This window comes from Bombina bombina, chromosome 3 (genome assembly GCF_027579735.1).
Source record: "Bombina bombina isolate aBomBom1 chromosome 3, aBomBom1.pri, whole genome shotgun sequence".
In the NCBI taxonomy this organism is placed as follows: Eukaryota; Metazoa; Chordata; class Amphibia; order Anura; family Bombinatoridae; genus Bombina; species Bombina bombina.
Genome location: NC_069501.1, coordinates 947455338 through 947471926, shown reverse-complemented (window position 1 = coordinate 947471926; position 16589 = coordinate 947455338).

Sequence of the window (16589 nt, the reverse complement as noted above, 5' to 3'; positions counted from 1 at the left end):
TAGATATCAGCATACTCTAACAGCACCATGATTACATATTTGTACTAATCAATTTGGTTTTGTATTGTGATAAATATGTGTTGTGTTCTAAACAAGATTACTGTAAATTGCACAAATGGCTCGATGTGCCACATGTCTTTGTTTATATTTGTCAACAGCTGTTATTCAAAATGTGGTTTGTGTGTATTCTTTTAAGAACATTGATTAATGGGTATATTTAGATATGCAATAGCATCGTATGAGATGAGTTTGATGTCTAATATAGTCAGAAATTAAACATATGTTCAATACATCATTTTTAACAGAATCCCCTTGATTCAATCAAGCATTTGTTTGTTTAATGACTGCTCTATTCTTCACATTTTCAAGTTGATTATTCTTAAAATTTGCTACAGATGTGATTTAGTGCTATCCCAAATGTGTTCACTAATATATATCTATATCATTCATAGAGAGAGTTGGTGTGGGGAGCCCACAGGAATCCAGCAGTGACACAGAGCCGCCTTTGCGGTCTCCTGGTAAGTCCATTGACTCATTTATATGTCATTGAAGGTGTATTGGTAATCAATATTATGAGCATGATTCTGATGAAGCATAACATTTGAAACAAACATATAATTTACTCCTCTGATTATATATTAATTTTCTTTGAATATTGAAAGATTAATAATTAAAACTTTCTTAGTCTACACCTTTGTTATTCAGAAGATGTATAGCATATGTTTGTTTCCATGTTCATTTTTGACAACAGTCATCAAGTGATACACACATGAGAAATCTTAAATGTTCTATGTACTATGCTTTTATGATTTTAAAATTAATACAAACAATACATTGAAAATCTGAATCATTGAGAATAACAAATCAAATGTCATTTGTATGCTCCATCAAAATGATGTAAATCATAACTTTGGGTGTGTATATCTTTAATGCAACATTGATGTGTGTCTTTGATCAACAGTAACATATGTTATAATATCTGATCTTAACGTGTACACAACATGTTATGTTTTACAGAGATTGATTTAACATGTGTGACGGAGGAGGAAGAGGCTGCCTTGGAGTCTGATGGTATGTGAAATATATTTATCATGTTTCCAACATGTTGCTTTATTGGAAATCATTTTATTGAAGACATTCAAAGTCTACAGCTTTTGCACTTTAAAAAGGAATATTATTTGTCTGTTCAAATACACTACTGCCCCCTTTCTATATCAGGCAGCATGAAAATATGTTTTTTTTTTATTATAAATTTATAATTCATGCCATCATTATGTCACATGCATATTCCAGGCCAAAACACAATAATAATGTTATAATTGTACAGACAGTCATTGATATTCATCTGAGTGCCTATATGCATACCATATCCTCATTTCATAATTGTTTAGAAATTCTAACACACTTCGAAGTATATTGAAAACATAATCAATTTGAAATGCGTTGATTTGATTTCATGATGTATGAGATGTTAATATATTTGGATTATTTTTTTCAGATGGATCCTCCACCTCTGGTCATCTGGTTTCCGCCCCTGCCCAGTCCCCTGACCAGTCACAGACCCCTGCCCATGCCCAGACCACTGCCCAGGCCCAGACCCCTGCCCAGGCACAGACCACTGCCCAGGCCCAGACCCCTGCCCAGGCACAGACCCCTGCCCAGGCACAGACCCCTGCCCAGGCACAGACTCCTGCCCATGCCCAGACCCCTGCCGGCCCTTCCCATTTGTCATTTCCTGTCCCTCCCAAAAAACGCCCCTTCCCTGACCCTCCCAAAACACGCCCCTTCACCCCCCTTCGCCGCTCTCCCCGTATTATGGGCCGTACAGCTGCCCAGACCCCAACTCACCACTCCCCAGCTGTACGGCCTACCCCGGAGCAGCAGCTCATCACTCCCCAACCCAATCCCATCCCTCCCCAACACAATCCCATCCCTCCCCCCTGTCTCAACCTTCATTGTCCTGGGTGTCGGATTGTCCTTCCCAAGCACAGCTGTAAGTATCATTCAAAATCCACATTATAAGATACTTAAAGGTACACTGAAGGAAAATTGTTTCTATTGTGATTCAAATAGAGCATGCAATGTTAATCAAATTTATAATTTACTACTCTTATGAATTATTCTTCATTCTCTTGCTATCTTTATTGAAACAAAGAAATGCCTAGAATTAATTTTAAATTGAAAATAATTGTGGACATCATTTCTTTATTGTTGGATGAATGTATCCATCAACCAGCAGGGACAACCAAAGTTGATAAACAAATATGGCCTGCCCTATAAACCTACATTCTTGCATTCAAAATCTAGCTAGAGAATTCTAACATTTAAAGAATATGTGTAATTTTGTCATATTTGTAATGTCATGCTCTATCTGAATCAGTCAATTAAATATTTAGGTTCAGTGTCCCTTTAATTTGATATCACTACATATACCAATCACCACTACTTGGATCCAACAATTTATGTACAAATGTTGATACATTATCTCTTGTCTAACCCAGTGGGAATGTAATTTCTTCAGGTTGCTATGTTTACACAGCTTGTCCTCAACGCCAAAATGTTTAAGGATAGGTGTGCCTACCACAGTATAATTAAAATATTTAAATTGCTAATGTAAGTACAATGTAAATCCTTTAACAAGATTTGATACACTCAAGCTGTATAAGTGGATCATCGAAAACCAATTAAAGGGGACAACATGTTTGAGTAAACTGTCCCTTTAATGATTTCGGTCTGTCTGAATAACATATTTAATGTGTAAAGAATCAATTTAAACAAATTGATGTAAAGAATGATTTGTCTTTATGATGACAATGTATCTTTGCTTATTTTTTCGTCTATTGTGTAATTATCCTTAATATTTGATTTATTCTTTATTTTAGGCTGTGACTCAGCATGGCTCATGCTAGAAGGTATAGCACGAGTAGAGCAGGCCGTGTTGAGAAACGCAGCTGTCCTGAGAGGGATGAATGACACCATGCAGGCCCAGCTCCGGGTTCAGGATTTGACTCTGCGGCAGATCATGCTATTAAATTCAAGGCCTGAATCCGGAGCTGGACATGCACAGGACGATGAAGAGGATGACCAGTAAGTGGAGGATCTGGAGATGCTCCAAGGGCGCAGATAAGAATCCTCCGTCCACATGTTGATGTTTTTGTTATAGTTGCCATTTGGCCTTTTTCTAAGTTTATTGTTGTGCCTGTTGCACTCTTTTACCTTGTCATATGTCTCCAATGGGGCTATGCTGGCCCTTGGCAACTCTCTTCATGGACTGTGATGCACTGTGTTACCTTGTCATATGTCTCCAATGGGGCTATGCTGGCCCTTGGCAACTTTCTTCATGGACTGTGATGCACTCTGTTACCTTGTCATATGTCTCCAATGGGACTATGCTGGCCCTTGGCAACTCTCTTCATGGACTGTGATGCACTGTGTTACCTTGTCATATGTCTCCAATGGGGCTATGCTGGCCCTTGGCAACTCTCTTCATGGACTGTGATGCACTGTGTTACCTTGTCATATGTCTCCAATGGGGCTATGCTGGCCCTTGGCAAGTCTCTTCATGGACTGTGATGCACTGTGTTACCTTGTCATATGTCTCCAATGGGGCTATGCTGGCCCTTGGCAACTCTCTTCATGGACTGTGATGCACTGTGTTACCTTGTCATATGTCTCCAATGGGGCTATGCTGGCCCTTGGCAACTCTCTTCATGGACTGTGATGCACTGTGTTACCTTGTCATATGTCTCCAATGGGGCTATGCTGGCCCTTGGCAACTCTCTTCATGGACTGTGATGCACTCTGTTACCTTGTCATATGTCTCCAATGGGGCTATGCTGGCCCTTGGCAACTCTCTTCATGGACTGTGATGCACTGTGTTACCTTGTCATATGTCTCCAATGGGGCTATGCTGGCCCTTGGCAACTCTCTTCATGGACTGTGATGCACTCTGTTACCTTGTCATATGTCTCCAATGGGGCTATGCTGGCCCTTGGCAACTCTCTTCATGGACTGTGATGCACTCTGTTACCTTGTCATATGTCTCCAATGGGGCTATGCTGGCCCTTGGCAACTCTCTTCATGGACTGTGATGCACTGTGTTACCTTGTCATATGTCTCCAATGGGGCTATGCTGGCCCTTGGCAACTCTCTTCATGGACTGTGATGCACTGTGTTACCTTGTCATATGTCTCCAATGGGGCTATGCTGGCCCTTGGCAACTCTCTTCATGGACTGTGATGCACTCTGTTACCTTGTCATATGTCTCCAATGGGGCTATGCTGGCCCTTGGCAACTCTCTTCATGGACTGTGATGCACTCTGTTTCCTTGTCATATGTCTCCAATGGGGCTATGCTGGCCCTTGGCAACTCTCTTCATGGACTGTGATGCACTGTGTTACCTTGTCATATGTCTCCAATGGGGCTATGCTGGCCCTTGGCAACTCTCTTCATGGACTGTGATGCACTGTGTTACCTTGTCATATGTCTCCAATGGGGCTATGCTGGCCCTTGGCAACTCTCTTCATGGACTATGATGCACTCTGTTACCTTGTCATATGTCTCCAATGGGGCTATGCTGGCCCTTGGCAACTCTCTTCATGGACTGTGATGCACTGTGTTACCTTGTCATATGTCTCCAATGGGGCTATGCTGGCCCTTGGCAACTCTCTTCATGGACTGTGATGCACTGTGTTACCTTGTCATATGTCTCCAATGGGGCTATGCTGGCCCTTGGCAACTCTCTTCATGGACTGTGATGCACTCTGTTACCTTGTCATATGTCTCCAATGGGGCTATGCTGGCCCTTGGCAACTCTCTTCATGGACTGTGATGCACTCTGTTTCCTTGTCATATGTCTCCAATGGGGCTATGCTGGCCCTTGGCAACTCTCTTCATGGACTGTGATGCACTGTGTTACCTTGTCATATGTCTCCAATGGGGCTATGCTGGCCCTTGGCAACTCTCTTCATGGACTGTGATGCACTCTGTTACCTTGTCATATGTCTCCAATGGGGCTATGCTGGCCCTTGGCAACTCTCTTCATGGACTGTGATGCACTCTGTTACCTTGTCATATGTCTCCAATGGGGCTATGCTGGCCCTTGGCAACTCTCTTCATGGACTGTGATGCACTGTGTTACCTTGTCATATGCCTCCAATGGGGCTATGCTGGCCCTTGGCAACTCTCTTCATGGACTGTGATGCACTGTGTTACCTTGTCATATGTCTCCAATGGGGCTATGCTGGCCCTTGGCAACTCTCTTCATGGACTGTGATGCACTCTTTTACCTTGTCATATGTCTCCAATGGGGCTATGCTGGCCCTTGGCAACTCTCTTCATGGACTGTGATGCACTCTGTTACCTTGTCATATGGCTCAAATATTCCTTATTTTTACAAGATTATTTATAAACGTTGTTGATGTTTTCTTACATACTAATAAAAGACATGACATTGCACGATTCTTTGTCCTCATTCTTCATTTTATTGATTGGAAGCTCTAGTTTATCTGGTTGATCCTTAAAGGGACCTACCAAAAATAATGGATTTTCAAGAATCATATATGTAATACAATTGTAAATGACTTTAAGATTAACATCTCCAATGTAATTTTATTATTTGTCTTTATATATTTTTCTCAAAGCTTTATCATTGCATGATTATGATTAGCATAGTAATTCTTTTATATATGTATATATAGATTGTTATTTGTGTATATATGTATATTTCAATTTTCACATCCATGTGTGTATTTAGAAACTCTGCATGAATTGATGCACCTTTAACAAATGATCTGAGGATTGATACAATGATATAATCCCTGTAAAGGGTTCATTTTATTGAAATAGTATTGTCTATGTGTATCCTCTTTTTAAAAACAAAATAATGTCCCTTTAAGTGATGGTGAGCACAATTGTTAATGAATGTATTTCCATTTCTAAAGCGTTTTTGTCCTTTTTACATGAACAAGGACATATAATCTTATTAATAAACAATCTTATTGTAATGTTGACAGCACATGTATTTCATTTTCAATTCTATCTTATTGTAAAAGTGTAACCAAATAAATCTCTGTGTGTAATGCGCATATTTTAGATGATGAATATTTTTTAACAAATATGTTAACAAAATACTTCTCCTCCCATATATGGCTATAGGTAGGCTGACCATATTTCAACTTGAATAAATGACACGTTTGATCAATACATGTGTCATTATTGTTATTCCAAAACAATCTAAACATATCTTAAAACATCAATGGCATATGTATTTCTCATGTGTATCTTTTAAATGTTAAAGATATACACCATAGCTATAGTTAAAGGGAAAGTCAAGTCCGAAAAGATGATTCATGATTTCGTGACATTCCTAGATAGCAATCTACACACATACTAGTTACTAAAATATAAATACGTTTCTTATTGATATGCCAAGCTGTCAACTGAGTCCTTGTATTGGCTGCGGTTTTTCAGCGATCTCGGATGCGCCATGTTGCTTAAGACGTCACCTGCCAGGCTGTCCAATGATTCCTTGTATTGACTGACGTTCTTACGTGATCAAGAATGTGCCTTTTATTGGATTGCGTTTTGACGCGATCAAGGATGCGCCTTTTTTTGGTTTGCGTTCTTACGTGATCAAGAATGTGCCTTTTATTGGATGGCATTTTGACGCGATCAAGGATGCGCCTTTTTTTTTGCGTTTTTACGTGATCAAGAATGTGCCTTTTATTGGATGGCTTTCTTACGTGATCAAGGAAGCGCCATGTTAATTAAGACGTCACATGCAAAGGTAAAAAAACGTCTGATTGTATTACGTAGTCCCGCAATATTTGTTTGTGCACGTTAAACACGTTTGTGAATGAAGCCAGTTTTAAAAACCTTGCGAATATGGATTTTTTGCATCATGTTACATTGTTGACCTGTAGCTGATAAAGACCACCACATTCTCTTTTGCTGGATGTCTGGTTGAATAAACGAACGAAAGCAAAATGTTTTCATGCATATGATATTTCGAGGCAAGTGCAAATCTCTATAGTCCATGTTGTTTAATATGTTTGTCAACAATATGTTCCTTTTTCTGAAAAATGACTGTTGTGTTTAATGTTAAAGATATCTAATTCATAAATATGCGCTATTGTGTTAGAATAAAGTAATCAATATGCATTTATCTTTATCATATGCTAAATATATGATGCCAACTTCTTCTAAATGTAATTTCGTTGTATATTTTATTAAAGGTTCATTAGACACTCACATTATAAATCAAATCTTTTAATTTGTTCTCTAGTTAGATAGTCCATTGTTTAACAAATACACGTTTCATTTTGCTTCTGTTCAAATAAAATGTAAGTAATTTTCAGACTCCTCGCCAAGCCTCTAAGTTTCATGTGAGTACCATCTCCAGCTTTCTCCTGTTTTGTGTATGATGGTGTATTGTCTTGTTTTACGTTTGTAATGGGGGTTCATCTATATTTTCAATAGAGCTAACCCGATTTTCTTTGAAAGTGTTTAAAGCTTTGTAATATTGATATCAGTATATGTTAATCTTGTTGTTTCTAGTAGTGTCTATTACATACAGTTCTGTTAAAAATATAGTATACTGTCCCTTTAATGCAAATGTTTATTTTTGTATCATGTATGAGTTCCACATTGGTTAATCTCCAAATATATTATTGTTAGCATATTTTCACCCCCCACTCCTAAAAGGACTTTAAACCATATTCATTGTTAAAACAAATGTCTTTATAAAAATAAATTAACACAATAATGTCTCTTTAAGAAAATAGACTTTATTTAACACGTCAATATAAATCTGATTTCCAAATTTATTGTTTGAACAAGTACATGTAGATATACCAACAATCTTCAAATATATGTTAGCATATGTTATTTTGTTAAAGGGACAGTTTAGAAAACAAATAATGTTTTGCATTATTCTAAAAGTCAATTTTGTAATATCAATGATATCAAATGTTTCTCACCAATTAATCATTTGTCTGTGTTTATTTTAATTTGCGAGCTAAACCTATGAGGTTCGTGTGCTCATTTCTTCGAGCTTGAAGAGTGCATGTAATCATTATACAATTTGACCACTAGAGGGCATTTGGATAGCATTTGTATATGTAAAACCTTGTGCTCATATAGCATATTATTTACCATGTATTGATCATTGATATCTAAAATGTTGTTATGTCAGAACAACAAATAAGTGGTCATTTTTCATAGTCATAGATACAAGGGTAAGCACATAAGTCACACGTATTTCTCCATGTTTTGTTGTTTCCAACTTGATAATGCGTAATACAGTGTTTTCTTTGTAATCAATAATTTTCTGACTGTCCCTTTAAGCTGTGTTATTGGCATTCAAACAGTAATATGCCATCATGGATAATTGTAATGGTAATTTTGTTTGCGATTCGGGAAACAGTTTGGACATCACATCACAGAAACCAATCAATATCATGAACAAGGATAGGTTTGTGATGATGTGGTTTTCACACACTTATAACCCACACTCTGCAAACAATCTGCCTCCATGGACCCGGTCCAATAGAAGTAGATTATATACAGAGTGTGGTCCACAAGTGTATGAAAACCACATCATCACATACCTATCCATTACACATTAAATAAAAAAAACATTAAACATGAAAAAATACTTACTTCCTCTTCCTTCCCCTCTTCCCACGGGGCTGAGGCTCTGGGAGGGGCAACTGCCGACTCTGACGAGTTCTCCTTGGAGATGTTGTGGGAAGAGTGGAAGGAAGAGTACTGGGACGACCAAGGTGAGGAGGAGAAGATGGCTGAGGAGGAGAAGATGGCTGAGGAGGAGAAGATGGCTGAGGAGGAGAAGATGGCTGAGGAGGAGAAGATGGCTGAAGAGGAGAAGATGGCTGAAGAGGAGAAGATGGCTCGGCAGGAGGAGATGTCCCGGCAGGAGAAGATGGCCCGGCAGGAGAAGATGGGCCGGCAGGAGAAGATGGCCCAGCAGCAGGAGGCCCAGCAGCAGGAGGCAGACCAGCATGCGCCTCCGGGAAAAAATTAAACATCTCTTGGTGTAGATTAATGATTCTGTTTTGCCCTTGTTCTATTCTATTAAGTATGTTTATTATTTGGTTTTGGCCTTCAATTATTTGGTTTTGTCCATCAAGAATTCGAGTTCGGCCTTCGATATTTTGTATCCGGGAGTTGCGCATCTGGTCTATGTAGTCCAGTAGAACCCGCACCTCCGCTATTTCCTCTTGTTGTGCTTGGCGGGGTACCCGTGCAAGGCGGGGTGCCCGTGCACGGCGGTGTGCGGGTCCTTGAGGGGCCTCTGGTTCCGCGGCCTCCTCCTCTGCTTCCGGGGCCTCTTCATCTGCTTCCGTGCCCTCTTCGTCACGGGGGGCCTCTTCCCTCCGAAGTGGAAATTCCTCCCCACCACTCTCATCCCGGGGAGATGGAGGAGGCTGTATTTGTTGTGCTGCCTCCTCCCCAGACTCTGTATATTTTAAAAAATAAAAAATGTATATATTAGCATATTTGCAAATGAAGCTTTAAATGACTTAGCTTACGATACAATTACAAATGCAGAATCATTAATCCACTTTGAAATCTAACAATCAATACGATTTCCGCATTTTCTAAACCGTGTTTGTGATATCTCTGGTCAATCTGAATGTTTTAGCGTTTGTTTTCAGTCTGTTTAAATGGACACCTAACCTATAGCCTAGATACTGATGTAACCGCAAAGTAATTGTGAGACAACGTTATAGCATTAATCTTATCCTTAAAGGGACATGAAACCCAATGTTTTATCTTTCATGATTTAGAAGCATACATTTATAATCAACTTTCTAATGTACTTTTCTTATCTAATTAGCTTCATTCTCTGGATATTCTTTGCTGAAAGGCATATCTAAATATGCTTAGAAGATGCTGATTGTTAGCTGAATATAGCTGCCTCCTGTGATTGTTTCACCGTGTGCATGGCTATTTCTTCATTAAAATATATCTCAAGAATGAATCAAATTAGGTAATATAAGTACATTTGAATGTTTTGTCAAATTGTATTCGCTACCTCAATCATGAAAGTAAAGGTTTGCGTATAGTGTCCCTTGAAATACATTCGTATGTGAATTTATTCTTCAATGAGCTTACCGTCAGATGAGAATGGCAGGTTCCCGGTATCAATTCCTCCGATGCCGACTACATCCACCTCGGAGATGCTGGGCCGCAACATTTCCTCCCATCGGCAGTACTCGATTTCAAGGGCAGGGCCGCCACCGGTTCCTGCGGAATGTCGGGCCTCCAGGCTTAACTTTTTCTTGAGATCCATTTAACAGTCCCGGTAGCGAAGTTTTATAGAGTCCATATCTCTGTTCCGGCCACCCACTGCATTGACTGCATTCCTTATTTCATTCCAGAGCCTCCTCTTCTCAGTCGGGGTAGTCTTCTGGTGCTGCAGCCTCCTATACCTGGCCATATAGGCCTCTACGAGGGCCTCCTTCTCCTCCATCGAAAACCTCTCCTCCCTGGTCGCCTTGGCCTTCCCCTGTGACGATGCCCTCTGTTTCCCGGACTGTGAAGCCCTACTCTGTCCGCCACTGGGCCCAGCCACTTGTTCATCTTGAACCAAGTGGCTGGGTCCACCCACCGCTTCCACCCCCGCTTCCTGCCCCCCTTCCTGCCCCCCTTCCTGCCCTGTTCCTCTCCCCCTCCCTCTCCTCCCCCCCCCTCTACCTCTCCCCTGCCTGCCCTCCATCTGTTCCCTAAACTAAACCCCAAATAATCAAACAAAAAGTGAGTGTGATGAAATGAAAGGGGGTCAAAATAAAGAACTAAAAAGACAAAAAAAGTGCTGAAAGTGTGAGAGGGATGTAAAAAAACAAAGAGGGTAAGGAGTATTTAAATAAACCAAAAGAAGAAGAAGACTAAAAGGAGGATATGTAAACTAAATGTAACTAGGGTATGGGTATGGGATGGGTATGGGGTATGGGATAAGAGTAAATGGGATGAAAGGGAATGGGGTATGGAGTGTAGTATGAGGGGGTATGGGGTATGGAGTGTATGTAGTGTTATTGATAAGTGTATGTATGTATTGAATGTGTTTGCGTGTAAATGTGTTAAGTGTACAGAAAAATCACTCGCTCGCTAACTCACACTACTACTAATTCTCACTAACACACTACTACTAATTCTCACTAACAAACACTCTCACTAACTCCCACTACCACTAACTCACGCTTCCACTAACTGACTCACACTAGCACTAACTCTCACTAACAACTCTCACTAACAACTCCCACTACCACTAACTCACTCACGCTCCCACTAACTGACTCTCTCCCACTCCCACTAACTCCCACTAACTCACTCACGATAACACTAACAACTGACTCTCTCACGCTAACACTAACTCACTCACAATAATGCACAAACTCTCTAATCTTAAACCTCCAATCTCCAAAGACCCACCAGCAACACAGTCAAAGAAGCCATGCTTGTGTGGTGCTTATATACCCTGTGTAAATGTTTAATGATGTACCAATTTCCGTTGTAAATTGTGTTCAGGTGTGCTTTATTAGCAATTAATATTAGTGCAATGTGTATTAGTTGTGTGAATTTGCGCATGCTCATTTGGAGTTAGTATTTGTAGAATGTGTAGAATGCGATGATGTCATATTGGTCGTTTTCTCTAACATTGTCCAATAGTATTCTGTTTAAATGTGAATTTGCGATGGTGTGGTATTAGTGAAGTGTTGTATATGTATGTTTGTCCTAATATATAGTGATATTGAATGCGATTATTTTTCTAGTGTATGTATATATTTTTTATTTGTTGTTATTTTGCGAATTTCCGCATCTTAAAGTATATGTGTATTCCCCGTATTAAATTTTATTAAAAATCCCCCCGCTTGTGAATGTGTAATGCTTGTGTGCTTTGTTGATTGATTGTTGTTGTGACATTTGCGGTGTGTTATTGTTGTGCATGATGTGGTATGCGTCATATGACCGAGCTGTGCGTATTTCTCGCGAGATCGAGTGTTAGGTGAAAAAAGCTATTTTTTTGCTTTTCCATTGATCTCTATGGGAGACTGTCTAACGCGGGCAGTATTCTGCGTGTGACATACACGCGTTAGGAGCATCGTTAGATGGTCTTTTTTGAACTCTAAATACCGGAGTCAAACAATACTGTGCGTTAGACATAAAACACGCGTGGCGTTAGCAACCCATCTACCACCAAACTCCAAATCTAGCCGTAGGATAGCTAAAATGTAATTAATAATTACATTGTAGCTATTTTAGAATTTATATTTATTTTATAGGTAACTTTGTATTTATTTTAGCTAGTTAGAATAGTTATTAAATAGTTATTAACTATTTAATAACTACCTAGCTAAAAGAAATACAAAATTACCTGTAAAATAAATCCTAACCTAAGTTACAATTAAACCTAACACTTCACTATCATTAAATTAATTAAATGAACTACAAATAACTACAATTAAATACAATTACATAAACTAACTAAAGTACAAAAAAATAAAAAAAGCTAAGTTACAAAATATAAAAAAAATAAGTTACAAACATTTAAAAAATATTACAACAATTTTAAGCTAATTACACCTAATCTAAGCCCCCTAATAAAATAACAAAGCCCCCCAAAATAAAAAAAAATCCCTACCCTATTCTACATTAAAAAAGTTCAAAGCTCTTTTACCTTACCAGCCTTCAAAAGGGCCTTTTGTGGGGCATGCCCCAAAGAAAACTGCTCTTTTGCCTGTAAAAGAAAAATACAACCCCCCCAACATTAAAACCCACCACCCACATACCCCTAATCTAACCCAAACCCTCCTTAAATAAACCTAACACTACCCCCCTGAAGATCATCCTACCTTGAGTCGTGTTCACTCAGCCGAGCCACCGATGGAACCGAAGAGGAGATCCGGAGCGGCAGATGTGATCCTCCAAGGGGCGCTGAAGAAGTCTTCCATCCGATGAAGTGATCCTCCAGGCGGCGCTGAAGAAGTCTTCCATCTGGGCGATGTCATCTTCCAAGCGGCGCTGAAGAAGTCTTCCATCCGGGCGATGTCATCTTCCAAGCGGGGTCTTCAATCTTCTTTCTTCAGGATCCATCTTCATCCCGCCGACGCGGAACATCCTTCTTTCCCGATGGACTACCGACGAATGAAGGCTCCTTTAAGGGACGTCATCCAAGATGGCGTCCCTTCAATTCCAATTGGCTGATAGGATTCTATCAGCCAATCGGAATTAAGGTAGGAAAAATCTGATTGGCTGATTGAATCAGCCAATCAGATTGAAGTTCAATTCGATTGGCTGACTCAATCAGCCAATCAGATTGAGCTTGCATTCTATTGGCTGGTCCGATCAGCCAATAGAATGCGAGCTCAATCTGATTGGCTGATTCAATCAGCCAATCAGATTTTTCCTACCTTAATTCCGATTGGCTGATAGAATCCTATCAGCCAATCGGAATTGAAGGGACGCCATCTTGGATGACGTCCCTTAAAGGAGCCTTCATTCGTCGGTAGTCCGTCGGGAAAGAAGGATGTTCCGCGTCGGCGGTTTAGGGGGTAATAACTTTATTTAGTCGCGGCGGTGTAGGGGGGGCAGATTAGAGGTGTTTAGACTCGGGGTACATGTTAGGGTGTTAGGTGTAGACAGCTCCCATAGGAATCAATGGGATGTCTGGCAGCAGCGAACATGTACTTTCGCTATGGTCAGACTCCCATTGATTCCTATGGGATCCGCCGCCTCCAGGGCGGCGGATTGAAAACCAGGTACGCGGGGCCGGAAAAGTGCCGAGCGTACCTGCTAGTTTTTTGATAACTAGCAAAAGTAGTCAGATAGTGCCGCACTTGTGTGCGGAACATCTAGAGTGACGTAAGAATCGATCTGTGTCGGATCGAAGCTTACGTCACTAAACTCTACTTTTGCCGGTCTCTAGCCTTTGATAACTAAGGCGAATCAGCCTCGCCACAAATACGCTGCGGAATTCCAGCGTATTTGAGGTTGACGGCTTGATAACTACCCCCCAATATGTCATTACAAACCAGGTTCAGAAAACTAACGCCTAGATTTCGAGTTTTGTTGGTAAAGACCCGTGTAGCTAACGCAGCTTTTTTTTCCCAATGCACCCTTAAGACAACGCTGGTATTTAGAGTTGTCTGAAGGGCTGCGTTAGGCTCCAAAAAGGGTGCGTTGAGCCGAATGTACCGCCACTTCAACCCTCAATACCAGCGTTGCTTATGGTAGCGGTAAGCTGACAAAACGTGCTCGTGCACGATTCCCCCATAGGAAACAATGGGGAAGTTTGGGATGAAAAAAAAAAACACCTGCAAAAAAGCAGCGTTAAGCTCCCAATGCAGCCCCATTGTTTCCTATGGGGAAACACTTTCTAAGTCTGCATCTAACACCCTAACATGAACCCTGAGTCTAAACACCCCTAACCTTACACTCATTAACCCCTAATCTGCCGCCCCCGCTATCGCTGACACCTGCATTATACTATTAACCCCTAATCTGCCACTCCGGACAATGCCGCAACCTACATTATATCTATGTACCCCTAATCTGCTGCCCCTAACATCGCCGACCCCTATATTATATTTATTAACCCCTAATCTGCCCCCCTAACTTCGCTGCTACCTTACCTACACTTATCGTGTGGGTGGTGGGTTGTAATGAGGGGGGGGGTTGTTCTTTTTTTTACAGGTAAAAGAGCTGATTACTTTGGGGCAATGCCCCGCAAAAGGCCCTTTTAAGGGATGGTAATAGAGTTGATTACTTTTTTAATGTAGTTTAGGGTAGGGAAATTTTATTATTTTGGGGGGCTTTTTTATTTTATTAGGGGGCTTAGATTAGGTGTAATTAGCTTAAAATTCTTGTAATCTTTTTTTATTTTTTGTAATTTAGTGTTTGTTTGTTTTTTGTAATATAGTTTAGTGTATTTAATTGTATTTTAGTTTAGATAATTGTAGTTTATTTAATTAATTTATTGATAGTGTACTGTTAGGTGTAATGGTAACATACGTTAGGATTTATTTTACAGGTAATTTTGTAATTATTTTAACTAGGTAGCTATTAAATAGTTATTAACTATTTAATAGCTATTGTACCTAGTTAAAATAAATACAAAGTTACCTGTAAAATAAATATAAACCCTAAAATAGCTACAATGTAATTATTAATTATATTGTAGCTATCTTAGGCCTAGATTTAGAGTTTGGCGGTAGCCGTGAAAACCAGCGTTAGAGGCTCCTAACGCTGGTTTTAGGCTACCGCCGGTATTTGGAGTCAGTCAGGAAAGGGTCTAACGCTCACTTTTCAGCCGCGACTTTTCCATACCGCAGATCCCCTAACGTCAATTGCGTATCCTATCTTTTCAATTGGATCTTTCTAACGCCGGTATTTAGAGTCGTGGCTGAAGTGAGCGTTAGAACTCTAACGACAAAACTCCAGCCGCAGAAAAAAGTCAGTAGTTAAGAGCTTTTTGGGCTAAAACCGGTTTATAAAGCTCTTAACTACTGTGCTCTAAAGTACACTAACACCCATAAACTACCTATGTACCCCTAAACCGAGGTCCCCCCACATCGCCGCCACTCGATTAAATTTTTTTAACCCCTAATCTGCCGACCGCCACCTACGTTATACTTATGTACCCCTAATCTGCTGCCCCTAACACCGCCGACCCCTATATTATATTTATTAACCCCTAATCTGCCCCCCTCAATGTCGCCTCCACCTGTCTACACTTATTAACCCCTAATCTGCCGAGCGGACCGCACCGCTACTATAATAAAGTTATTAACCCCTAATCCGCCTCACTCCCGCCTCAATAACCCTATAATAAATAGTATTAACCCCTAATCTGCCCTCCCTAACATCGCCGACACCTAACTTCAATTATTAACCCCTAATCTGCCGACCGAATCTCGCCGCTACTGTAATAAATGGATTAACCCCTAAAGCTAAGTCTAACCCTAACCCTAACACCCCCCTAAATTAAATATAATTTAAATCTAACGAAATAAATTAACTCTTATTAAATAAATTATTCCTATTTAAATCTAAATACTTACCTGTAAAATAAACCCTAATATAGCTACAATATAAATTATAATTATATTATAGCTATTTTAGGATTTATATTTATTTTACAGGTAACTTTGTATTTATTTTAACCAGGTACAATAGCTATTAAATAGTTAAGAACTATTTAATAGCTAAAATAGTTAAAATAATTACAAATTTACCTGTAAAATAAATCCTAACCTAAGTTACAATTAAACCTAACACTACACTATCAATAAATAAATTAAATAAAATACCTACAATTACCTAGAATTAAACCTAACACTACACTATCAAAAAATTAATTAAATACAATATCTACAAATAAATACAATTAAATAAACTAACTAAAGTACAAAAAATAAAAAAGAACTAAGTTACAAAAAATAAAAAAATATTTACAAACATTAGAAAAATATTACAACAATTTTAAACTAATTACACCTACTCTAAGCCCCCTAATAAAATAACAAAGCCTCCCAAAATAAAAAAATGCCCTACCCTATTCTAAATTA